Source organism: Capricornis sumatraensis, chromosome X, assembly GCF_032405125.1.
Source record: "Capricornis sumatraensis isolate serow.1 chromosome X, serow.2, whole genome shotgun sequence".
Classification (NCBI taxonomy): domain Eukaryota; kingdom Metazoa; phylum Chordata; class Mammalia; order Artiodactyla; family Bovidae; genus Capricornis; species Capricornis sumatraensis.
In genome coordinates this window covers 58,628,416-58,641,370 of record NC_091092.1, presented here as the reverse complement: position 1 = coordinate 58,641,370, position 12,955 = coordinate 58,628,416, and the positions used below count along the sequence as shown (strand labels likewise).

The 12,955-nt window shown below is 39.9% G+C and overlaps 1 protein-coding gene and 1 non-coding gene across 2 annotated transcripts in view; one reads left to right on the top strand and one right to left on the bottom strand.

Moving 5' to 3' along the window:
• Positions 1-12,955, bottom strand: part of PASD1 (PAS domain containing repressor 1) — a 57,681-nt gene that overhangs the window by 25,119 nt on the left and 19,607 nt on the right. The window lies entirely within an intron of this gene.
• TRNAS-GGA (transfer RNA serine (anticodon GGA)) lies at positions 7,650-7,723 on the top strand. The gene has a single exon. It is a non-coding gene; the product is annotated as a tRNA-Ser (tRNA).

The window sequence follows — 12,955 nt, the reverse complement described above, 5'->3', positions numbered from 1 at the left end:
TGAGCCATTTGTACTATAAGCTGTTTAAGCTGTTTGAAACATGTTCTTTACTCGAGAGGAAAAACCTCTAGGAAATGGGTCCCAGTTATCTAAGTATTTTGAGGGCAATTCACTGCTGATTCCAAATAAACTCATCTTTGCTGGAGAAACATCTGGCAGTCTATTTATTTTAGGTCAACATAAGGATATAGTCATTGAATATATTCAAGAATATAGCCATTGCATATAATTAAAACCAACATATTTGTGTGAAAAAATACAAATTATTTGAATACATAAAGGCCCCAACTATAGTCTGTGAGCCAAAATTGGCAGCAGCCTGTTTTCATATGAGGTAAGAATGATTTTTTACTTTTTAAAAAAGCTGTAAAACAAAAACAGAGAATATACTATAGAGACTTTATGTAGTTTGTAAAGCCTAAAATATTTACTATCAGATCCCTTTCAGAAAAATGTTTTTAAACCTTTGGAATATATTCCAGAAAAGCATTTCTTAAGACATGATTTTGATGAATCAATGAGTTTGGGTAAATTTTTTACATTGGTCATTCTATGGATTATTTTTGCATGAACTAATTTTTGGCAATTTGACCACTAGACAAATTGGCCATTTAGCCAAAAGTTTTTTGAAGAATTTGTTTTTCATGAATTCACCTGGAGCTGGTCATGACTTCTCCCAAATGAAAGACTATGAATAAACAGACATATCACAATTTGAGAAAAACACAAGTAAGTGAAAGATTTCTTTCCCCCCAATGACTATGGAAGCCAGTGGAAAACAGAGTCCCATCAAAGAAGTCCTGTCTGGTCTCACCTGGGAAAGATCTTGATGGATCTGAAATTGTTAAAGGATTATAGTTTCCTGAGAACAAAGAGACAACAAATTCACCCTCCTTTTAAACAATTTTAGCATTTGAATATAGAAACACTTCCTGAGTGGCTGCTTCCAGAAATATCTTTGGATTAAATGATCATTTTCAGTGTCAGAAAATTTTTCTGCCTTTCTTTTTTTGATGGGAAGGGCAAAATATGATATTTTATTCAGATATTCTGAATGGAAGAAGTACATTACCTGAATCTACGAGACTTCTCCAGTAGACAAATTCATACCACAGACTATACTATATTAAAGACCCTGGCAGATTTTAGGTTCAAGCTCTGGCAAAAAAGGATATGCATTTTCTGACCCATTACTACAGGGTCATAAAGAGTAGAACAGGAGAATGTCTGGGCTATGTATTTGTGTGTATGTTGTGGGGGGGGGGTGGGCATTGGGAGATAGGTGGAAAATGAAATAAGATGGCTTGAAAAATAATTGACTCTTCTCTCAGATTCTCTTCTCTGAGCACCACATCCCTCACTGCTCCCTGGCCAAAGTGCAAAGAGGATAGGTGCCCATTAGAGGGTGACATAGTGTCTGCAAGTCAAATAACACCTTCCATTCTTCCTTCTCAAGACATGGACATGGATTCTAAGGGCTTTAAGAATTGTATTGTTTGTGTGGGCTGATATATATATATATATATAGTTATATAGAATATATAACTTCTTATATATTATAGAATGAGTAAGTTTAGCCTTGGAAGAAAAGCTATGACCAACCTAGACAGCATATTTAAAAGCAGAGACATTATTTTACCAACAAAGGTCTGTCTAGTCAAAGCTATGGTTTCTCCAGTAGTCATGTATGGATGTGAGAGTTGGACCATTAAGAAATCTGAACACCAAAAGATCGATGCTTTTGGACTGTGGTGTTGGAGAAAACTCTTGAGAGTCCCTTGGACTGCAAGGAGATCCAACCAGTCCATCCTAAAGGAAATCAGTCCTGAATATACATTGGAAAGACTGATGCTGAAGCTGAAGCTCCAATCTTTTGGCCACCTGATGGGTAGGACTGACTCGTTGGAAAAGACCCTGATGCTGGGAAAGACTGAAGGCAGGAGGAGAAGGGGATGACAGAGGATGACATGGCTGGATGGCATCACCAATGCAATGGACATGAGTTTCAGCAAGCCCTGCGAGTTGGTGATGAACAGGGAAGCCTGGTGTGCTGCAGTCCATGAGGTCGCAAAGAGTCGGGCACGACTGAGCAACTGAACTGAACTGAAATTCAGTCTATATAACTGAACTTATATAGAATAGTCCAGCTGATTTTATATATTAGAATATGAAGACATAAAACAAAATGTTGAGTTTTAACTATTTAAAATATGGGTCCTTTTAAAATTATCTGGTAGGTAATTACTTTTATCACATAGCTAAGAAAACTCAATCCCTGTTTTAGTTAATAGGCTTTCTTCCAAACACTACTCATACACAACTAAAAAGGAACAAACCTCCAATGCTCCAACCCTCCTATATTTCGATGTTTTACAAAGGATGGAGTCCAAATGGGCAGGTTTCCGGCAAAGGCTTACTCCATCCATTTCATAGAAAACATCACTCTCTCAAGGGCCAGTCTGAACTTCTCTAATATGTTTTTTGATTACACCAGTTTTCCACAAACAGATCAAAAGAGGAAATACATCTAATGGCACTTGGTATTTCCTCACCAGAATGGAAAAACAAGAAATGCACAATATTCATAACACTTTGAAAGTACATACAAACCATCAACATGGTAAAAATCCTAGTCTGATGCCCCCTGTACCTTAAAGGGTAAGTAATCTATGGTGAGAAATGCTGTGATGTCAAAGAATAGAAAGAAAACAGACAATGAAACAAGAACCCTAATGCTATGAAAATATGATAGACCATCAATCACCAAAAATTTTCTTTGCAAGGTTTTTATCATCTTGAAAAGAACACTGCTGTCATTGGCCTCTTCTGAACAGTGCAGAAATACTAAGTAAATATGAAGGCACCTTTAGAATCTGATTAGTGTTCTGTGGTCTGCTCCTCTTTCCAATGTAGAGAAGGAGACATATAGTGTTGGTTGGTGAGTCACTGGGACATGTCTGGAACCCAGCTTGGATGGCAGCTGCTAACACTAGACATTCATAGGCAGAATGAATGTCAAGGGTACACAGTTCTCCATCATATATTTGTGGAAAATTCATTCCAGGAGAAATTCATAAATCAGACTAGAGACTATCCTAAGACCAACACTGTGTGGTAAGATATAGAGTTTGCTCTGTTCCCCACTAATAAACCCTTTAGGTCAAGCCTTACAGCAGAGGATAGAGGGTTCTACAGGGGTGCATCCATTCCTCAAGAGAACACAATATTTGAAAGACTAGAACTGACAGTTCAGATGTGTTTTTATCATTCATCTGCTACCATACTTACTTGCAGACATCATTACTTTCATATTATCAAATATGTGATGATCAAAATGTTTGATCTACTATCAAACATTTCTTCTAGCTTGAAATAGTCTAAAAATTGTTTTATAAATTGAGGTTCATCACTCTTGAGTCAAAATGACTCCCTTGATGTAGCACTTCAAAGGAAGCAAACGCACACAACATTTCTACATCTCAGAGCAGAACCAACTTTTTTTCAATACAGCCAGTGGCTCCAGAGGGCCTGGCCTGGGTACATATGTTCATGATAAGGTTTTGCCTAATAGCCCATGTTTTATATGGCATTCCAATCTTCCTACTTTAAAACTCACTCCCTCAGTCATTGTTTGAAGGTGACATCCTGTGTGTTTCTTCTGTCACTTTTATAGGACTAGTATTGAACCAGTTGTGCAAATAAACAGAAATCATCAAGTCCCAGTATATATTAAAAGAAAAAACAACTTTTTATGTCTTTGTTGCTTATCAAATACTTAGGTTGCAGTCTAAGAATTGGTTGTATATATATGAAATCTGACTTTAAATTGGGCCTTCTTTTCCTTTTTCATCCTATAAATCAGACCCCTTAGCTCTTAGCAGCCAAGTGGACAGATGGCTTATGACACGCTTGTTTCCTAGAAATCAGAAAGTGAGTTAACTTGATGAGACTAGCTCTTCTCTGAACTGAAGGAGACACAAGCTGAATGCACTTTGGATACTTCTGTCTTGGAGCTTTAAATTCTCTGAAGAAGAACTAAATCAGTCCCCATGATGGGAAGGCACAGTGGAGAGTGTCAGCAGGAAAGTAGAGAGCAAGATGGGAGAGCTGGTCCAACCTGGGTGGCAGGAAGGACTTTTGAGAGAAGGAATGACCTGGCTCCTAAACGGTGAAAAGGATGTGAGCAAACAAAGCACGGAGGGAAAAGACATGTTATCTGTGCAGAAAACAGGAACAGAAATACAGTGAAAAGAGTCCGATGGCACTTCCATGGAATGAGGACTTCACTATGGTTTCTGGTTTACTTGTCCATCTCCATCCACTCCAGGCAGTAAGTTTTATGAGGGCAGGCACAGTGCTGGACATGGAGAATGCAGCCTCAGGGAGCATATAGTTTCATGGGGAATCCACACAATGAACAAATAGCCCAAAGAAAACTGTATTTTTTGCAAACTGCAAAAAGCATGCCAAAGTAAAAGGGCAGGGGGCCATGGGAAGAGAACTCATAATGGACCTGGGAGAGCACCATGCCAAGCATGTGACAACACAGTTGAAGAGTGTTTCAGGTTGAGGACATAAGTGTGCACACAAGCACTGCATTGGAAAAGAGCTTGGGGAATTCACAGAGGCCAGAAGGCCAGTGAGGCTGGAGCAGAATAGGTAAGAAGGCATGCGGCACAAAATGAGATGTGAGGACTAGACAGGCATGAGAGCAGAATACCTTACAGATAATACCTTACAGATAATACCTCAGATAATACAAAAGGACCGTGGATTTTCCTCTAAGAGCATGGGGAAATCACTGAAAACTTTTGAGCAGGAGATCATATTGATCATATTTCAACAAGTAGTTTTGGAACAACTGGAAATCCATATGGTAAAAAGTACGAACTTCAACTTAAAACGCACACTTTATAAAATATGGACACAAAATGGATCACAGACCCAAATACAAAACTATAAAACTTTTGGGAAAAAAAGAAAATCTATGTGAACTTTGCTTTAGCAATGAATTCTTAGACATGGTACCATGACAAGGCAGGATCCATCAAAGGAAAAAAATGGTAAAATTGTCCTTCAAAACTAAAATCTTTTGTTGTGCAAAAGAACACTGTTACTAGAATGAGAAAAGAAACTACAGGCTAGAGAAAGTACTCGTACATCACATATCTGACAAAAGACTTGTATCCAGAATATACAAAGAATTCTCAAAGCTCAATAATAAGACATTAAACAACATAATTTTTAAAATAGGCAAAACATTTTAATATTCAAATGATGAAAAGATAGTCAACATCTTTAGTCATTAGTGAAATGCAAGTTTTTTTTTTTTTCTTTCCCCTGGGCTGCACTATGCAGCATGTGGGATATTAATTCCCTGACCAGGGGACATGCATACAATGAAATACAACCCAATACTACATAGTTATTGATGCAACAACTCAGATGAATCTCAAAGGAACTACACTGAGGGAAAGAAACCAGTCTTGAAAGATTATTTACTGTGTGACTCTGTTTATATGACATTCTCAGGAAGATGAAACTATAGACATGCAGAATAAGTCAGTGGTTGACAGAGGTTAGAGGTGAGGTGAGATAGGACAGACTATAAAGGGATGCACAAGGAACTATTAGGGGGTGTGATGGAACTGGTCATTATCTTGACCATGACCATGGTTACACAAATAAATGAATGTGTTAAAAACCATAGAACTGTATACCAAGAGAAAACAAATCAATTTTGCTGTATAATTGAACAAATAAATGTGTTTAATAATTTAAAAATGAAAATATGTGTCCACAAACATACTTGTAAAAGAATGTTCATTGCAGCTTTCTTTATAGTAACTGCAAACTAGAAATGAAGGTTCATCGAAAGGAAAATGCCTAATGAATTGCGGTCTATCCATAGAAGATAATACTCCACAGCAACAAAAGGGAATGAACTACTGAACCTGTGACATGACGCATCTCAGGGACATTTTGCTGAGTTTAAGAGGACAGACTCAACAGACTATAGATCATACGGTTCCATTTTTATGACGTGCTAGTAAAGGAAACTTGAATCTACAGTGAAAAACATCACAACAGGGGTTGCCTCTAGGTGCAGGGATAACAGGAAAGGGTACAACATACCTATCCAGTGTTTTGAAAATATTCTGTCTTGACAAGAATGTGGGTCCCATGGGTCCATGCATTTGTCAAATATACTTAAGATCTGTGTCTTTCATTATGTGTACATTTCACCTTAAAATGTAAATATTAACTCATTTGAGGAGGTTTGCTTTTCACAACGACATGACTTGGCAACCCTACAGTTACTTTATGTGCATTCCAGACTTGAGCAATAAGTAAATATATGGAGGATAATGGGCCCAGGCCTCTCTGACTATTGAGAAGAGTGTTGCAAAACTGGAAAGTGGGGGGACTGGAGTGAACCTTCTGGTGCTGGATTAAGATGGCAGTATCAGTATGAAGTCATGGTTTGGATTTTTGGATATACACCCACACACAAAAGTACACATACATATAGATGGTTGGATATGGAAATAAATACAGATATAGATCTTTATGCCTATGTATATGTGTATTTGCTTCCCAGTTCAGAAGACACCTATACGTCAGTAACAGTGAGTACAAGTAGCACCCAGATCTCCGTTTATAAATAGCTGTGCTTAAGGAAAACAGGGCTCCCCTTTGACTAAGTCTTAGAAAACCAGCTGATTTTGTGGCTAAGGCAGAGAAAGCACGAAATGAACCTGGAACATCATACAGTGCCCGAAAGGAAGGAATGCTGCAAGATGCTGGGAAGCATCAAAAAGACACAGGAGCCAGATCAAAGGGGCTGTCACTGGTTGATGCGAGGACAATCAGACAATTATTGTCTGATTATTGATGTGAGGACAATTATTTATTTATTGAAATACATAACATTAGCAAAAGATTAAAATCCACTGGATGGAAAAATGAATAAATAAATAATGAATGAATGAATGAAGCAAAGGGGTGGGGAGAGAAAGAAAGAAGAAAAGGGGAAGAAAAGGGAGAAAACAGGAGAGGGGAGGAGAGGAGACCGGACAGAGGAAAGGAAGGGCAGCAGTTGGATGGAGCGGGAAGAGAAGGAGACGATGATAAAGCAAATGGAGTAAAATGTGAACAGTTGTGAGTAAAGGAGGATGCCAAGATGCAAATAAAGAGTTTTAAAGTTGAAAAAAATGTTTAATGGAGCTAACTCAAAAGAATATACTGGAATTTTTTTTTTTTTTTTAAGTAAGGCACTAGGGGTTTAGGAGTAACATACACACACTACTATATAGAATATAGATAACCAGGGCTTCCCTGGCAGTCTAATAGTTAAGTCTCCATGCTTCCACTGCCAGGGACACGGATTTGATCCCTGATTGGGGAACTAAGATCCTGCATGCCATGCAGCATGGCAAATAAATAAATAAAATAGAAAATCAACAAGGTCCTACTGTAGAGCACAGGGAACTCTACTCAATATGAATCTTAAAAAGAATGTAAGGCAAAAAGCATTAAGTCGAAAGAGAGTAGGATCCTATCCCACTTATTCAGATGCCTAATACACAGCCTGACATCTTCATTACAGGATGACAAATGCAAACTACCAGGAAAAAAAATATTACATTCTCCCGGTGGCTCAGAGGTTAAAGCGTCTGCCTGGAATGCAGGAGACCCAGGTTCAATCCCTGGGTCGGGAAGATCCCCTGGAGAAGGAAATGGCAACCCACTCCAGTACTCTTGCCTGGAGAATCCCATGGAGGGAGGAGCCTGGTAGGCTACTAGTCCATGGGGTCATGAAGAGTCGGACACGACTGAGAGACTTCACTTTCACTTTTCACTTTCATTATCTGAGTAGAACAAGCAGCTGCCAGCATATTTCTCCAGAACTACTTTTCATAGAGGCTGATACTCAAAAAATTCATCCCAGATTTTTGTAAACTTTGAAATTTATTAAACTTCTTTTCATTAGTGTCTAAACCTTCAGTGATTTCAGGGATTGCTTCCCTGGGTTTGGAGTGCAAAACTTACTTAGAGCTTTTCAAAAAAATCTTAACATGGAAATTGATCTTATCAATCATAAATCTAATAAAACAGTCAAATGATTTTATGCTTTTAGATGATGAAAATAATTAAGTCGTTTAGCTGAAGATGGAAGGTGGTTTGGCTAGTAGTCACACAAACACTATGAAATCTAAAAACCAGAATCCTGAGACTGCATCCTTTCTTCTATCTTTTATTTAATGTCTGACCTTCTCAAGGACAAGACCCTTTTCACACAAATAGGACAAGAGAAGTTAAATAGCTCAGGGGCTATTTCCTTCAACACCAGGCTGCTGCAAAGCCCCAAGTCCTTCCCTTATCTGTCAGTGCCCTGTGGCAGTAGGTGTGTGTGTGTGTGTGTGTGTGTGTGTGTGTGTCTCAGGTGGGTGTGAGGTCCCAAGATCAACTGACTGAAAGCTGAGAATTCCATCATGGTCAGACTGGGTCACACCTCCTCCACCCAGCAAGGAGGCATGGACACTTTACATGGAATAGTTTGGGTATTAATGACTCTAGAGCTCTAAAAAAGACAGATGTTTAAAAGGTGCTGGCTTGAAACAGAAAAGGAGAAATATCGTAATAGTAAACATTAATAAGAGTATTAAAGAAATCACCAGACACAGATTTTAAATCTTGTCCATAAATCAGGTTAACAGGTAGCTCTTTGCAGTTAATAATGTTTATAGCTCAGTAAGGATTAAGTACAGTTGTTTTTTGTTTTGTTTTGTTTTGTCATGTGGCTTGCGGGATCTTAGTTCCCTGACCAAGGATTGGACCCAGACCCTTGGCAGCGAAAGCCCAGAGTCTTAACCACCGGACCACCAAGGAATTCCCAGGATAGAGTACAGTTTTAAACTGTAACTATTCTTTATTTCTAAGTACTTCCTAGTTGATAACAACTTAACTGTGCATAGTATTTTACAAAGCATATAGACTTCATTTACTTATCAAAGGAGATAGATCTCATTTCCTGAGTTCATAGTCATGCACATTCTGCAATAACTACCCTCATCATTTATAGACAGAGAGCCTGAGACTTAATGAGGCTTCTCTAAGATTACACAACCTGTAATTGGCCAAGCTAAGAAAAAAAGAAAAACAAATATTGTAGCTTAAAAAATCCCAATCTCATGTTTTGGTTTTGGTTTCTGTTTTGCTATAACTATATCACAAGACCTCCACAGTATTTGCCAAAAGAGACAGGAGGCGGTGTGGAGTAGAATTAGCCAAGTGACCTGCAGAGGAGGAGGAGAAAGACCAAACAGGCTTCGTGAGGCAGTGAAAGACAGGAGGAAACAATGGTAGATGACTATAGCATGGCCGCCTCCAGCTACTCCACCAGCTGGTGCTCCCACTTCCTCCCTGACAGCTGCTCACACCTCTTTGTTGGAGTCCTCCCAAAGTACTGTGTGTGCTAATCTTCCAATCATCTCTGCCCTCCTTTCCTATTAGTCATCCCCTGCTGAACCTGCTCCAGACACATTGGCTTCTCAAACACACCCAATGTGCTCCTGCCTCAAGACCTTTGCATCTGCTCTTCCTTCTCTGAAATATTTCCTCCCAAATCCAATCCTTTCAGGTGGTAATTAAAAAGTCACCTTCTTGTTGAGGCCTTAGGTGGCCACCCTATTTATTATGTTAACCAGTGAAAATTGTCAATATTGTACCATCTCTTAAAAAATAGAATGTCAACTGCATGTGGCAAGGTCTAATACAATTTCACTTTCCCTTATAAGCTTCCCTATGTCTCTTCAATGCTTACTATTTTCCCTTGGCCCTCCTTACCATCTAACCTATTCTGATCTATTGTTTGATTTTCTTTCTCCTCCACTAGAATATAAGCTCCCCAGGAAGATAAGGATTTTTGTTCACTGTCCTACCCTCAGAGCCTAGAAGAGAAACTCCCACATAGTAGCTGCCGAATATTTGATGTATGAATAAGTTTCATTGGGTTGGAGTGATGAGACTAGGCAAGCTAGATACAAAGTTCTAGGGAAACCAAAGCAAATGGCATGTGATACAACAGGGTACAGGGCGCTTTCCCTGGTCGAGATGAGGCACACACAGGGATGAAGTCAGTACAGAACAGTACAAAGGCTCCATACAACAAAATCTCACTAATTAGGACCCTGTGCTGCTGCTGCTACTGCTGCTAAGTCGCTTCAGTCGTGTCCGACTCTGTGCTACCCCATAGACGGCAGCCCACCAGGCTCCGCCGTCCCTGGGATTCTCCAGGCAAGAACACTGGAGTGAGTTGCCATTTCCTTCTCCAATGCTTTAAAGTGAAAAGTGAAAGTGAAGTCGCTCAGTCGTGCCCAACTCTTAGTGACCCCATGGACTGCAGCCTACCAGGCTCCTCCATCCATGGGATTTTCCAGGCAAGAGTACTGGAGTGGAGTGCCATTGCCTTCTCTGATTAGGACCCTGTACAAGTTGTATATTGTCACCCTATTTATTTAATTTATATGCAGAGTACATCATGTGAAATGCCAGGCTGGATGAAGCACAAGCTGGAATCAAGACTGCTGGGAGAAATATCAATAACCTCAGATATGGAGATGATGTCACCCTTATGGCAGAAAGTGAAGAGGAACTGAAGAGCCTCTTGATGAAAGTGAAAGAGGAGAGTGGAAAAGCTGGCTTAAAGCTCAACATTCAGAAAACTAAGATCTTGGCATTTGGTCCCATCATTTCATGGCAAATAGATGGATAAACAATGGAAACAGTGACTGACTTTATTTTCTTGGGCTCCAAAATCACTGCAGATGGCGACTGCAGCCATGAAATTAAAGACATTTCCTCCTTGGAAGAAAAGCTATGACCAACCTAGACAGCATATTAAAAAACAGAGACATTACTTTGCCGACAAAGGTCTGTCTAGTCAAAGCTGTGGTTTTTTCACTAGTCATGTATGGATGTGAGAGTTGGACTATAAAGAATGCCAAGTGCCAAAGAATCTATGCTTTTGAACTGTGATGTTGGAGAAGACTCTTGAGAGTACCTTGGAAAGCAAGGAGATCAAAACAGTCAATACTAAAGGAAGTCAATCCTGAATATTCATTGGAAGCACTGATGCTGAAGCTGAAAATCCAATACTTTGGCCACCTGATGTGAAGAACTCACTCACTGGAAAAGACCCTGATGCTGGGAAAGCTTGAAGGCAGGAGAAAAGGGTGAAAAAGGATAAGATGGTTGGGTGGCATCACTGACTGGATGGACATGAGTTTGAGCAAGCTCCAGGAGTTGGTGATGGACAGGGAAGCCTGGCGTGCTGCAGTCAATGGGGTCACAAAGAGGCAGATGGAACTGAGCAACTGAACTGAACTGAACATCTTTGCAAGATTCTCCTCACAGCTCTGTACAAGATAACACTTCACCAAAACAAGATGAAAGGGGAATTCACCAGGGACATTCTTTCTGGTGTAGTTGCTGACAGGTGGAGTCTCCCTGGGGACCGCCTTCTGCAGGAGAGTTTCTGAAGACTGCAGACAAAGGGAAGAGCTACTAGAACTCTTAGACATACCTGTCATCTGATTTTCCAGTGTTACCTACTCTATCTTTGGGGAAAAAGATACTACCTTTGTCGAAAATGCTTGGGCAGTTGATGTGACCTCCTACCACACTAACTCCTCTCTCCATTTAAAATGACATACATTAAAAGAAAAAACGTTTTCTCAAAGTAATGTCCCCAATCAAGTACTTCCCAAAGACTCCTGGAGTTTTCTCCTTGGAACCCCATACCAGCCACAGCACCTGAAAGTGACGTCCTAACAGAAACTAGCCCAGGAGAATCTGGGTCCCTATCCCAGCTCTACTGCTTAACCGATTGCATGGCTTTGGGCAAATCATGCATCCTCTGTGACTGCACTTTCTCATCTTTACGATGAGTCTAAAATCTAGCTAACAATTTGTGGAGAGTAAGTCAATAAACATGAGATCACCTCATGAGGAATAAAGTGCAAGATGCACTTCTCTTAAGATGATGTTATGACATAATTTTGGGCCTCACTGATACATAGAAACTAAGAGTACTAACAGTAGTTCAGTGCTTCCTCTGACTGTAGCAGTAGGAAGATGGGAAAGGGCCACACAGTATTCAATTCTGTGCCTACTCCTCACCAATTCTGAAGTATTCATTATTTTTCTATGTTCAAGCAAGACCTTCTCCTCCAGTGTATCTGTAGCTCAAATGGAAAACCCAACCACTGAGTCCCTCTCCTGAAATGAAAGGTTCTTTAGCCTCAGATCTGAAACATGCAAAGACAGGACATCTTGCCTGGAAACAAATCCTTTCTTCTAAACATTTTAAATTTCCCTCTCTGTGTTTCTTTCATAAGCACAAACCTTTCAAGCCTCTTAACAGGATGCTTCTTAACACTGAAAATTACCAAGGGAAATTCCAGAAGCATCTGGGGAGCTCTAGATCCCTATGAACTTTGTGCCTGATTACTTTTTCAACCATCCCTCAGACCACAAAAGGGGAACAGATTATCAATTGCCACTCAGGGTGCCTACAAACTAATGCCTGACATGTATCTCTCTTCTTGTTGCTATCTGAAAATATCCAGAGGACAAAGAATAAGTCTATAAAAAAAAATAAGGCAATACTGGTTCACACTGAACTGTAACAATGCTGTACTGTATTTGTGAAGTCTCATGACATAGAATGGATTATCATTTTGATAGGATCCCTCAGTGAGTCCCTGAGCAGATGTTCATTTCTGCCTGCTCAATGTCAAGCTCTGTGCTAAACAGGAATGAGGCTGACAAGTCCTCCTTTATAGACTTCAGACTAGTGGATGAGCCAGGTCCACCAACAACCCATCATGTGAGACCTGAGGTGGTTGGGCCTGGAAAAGCAGCCATAGTGGTGGAAAAGAGGAGAGGGATA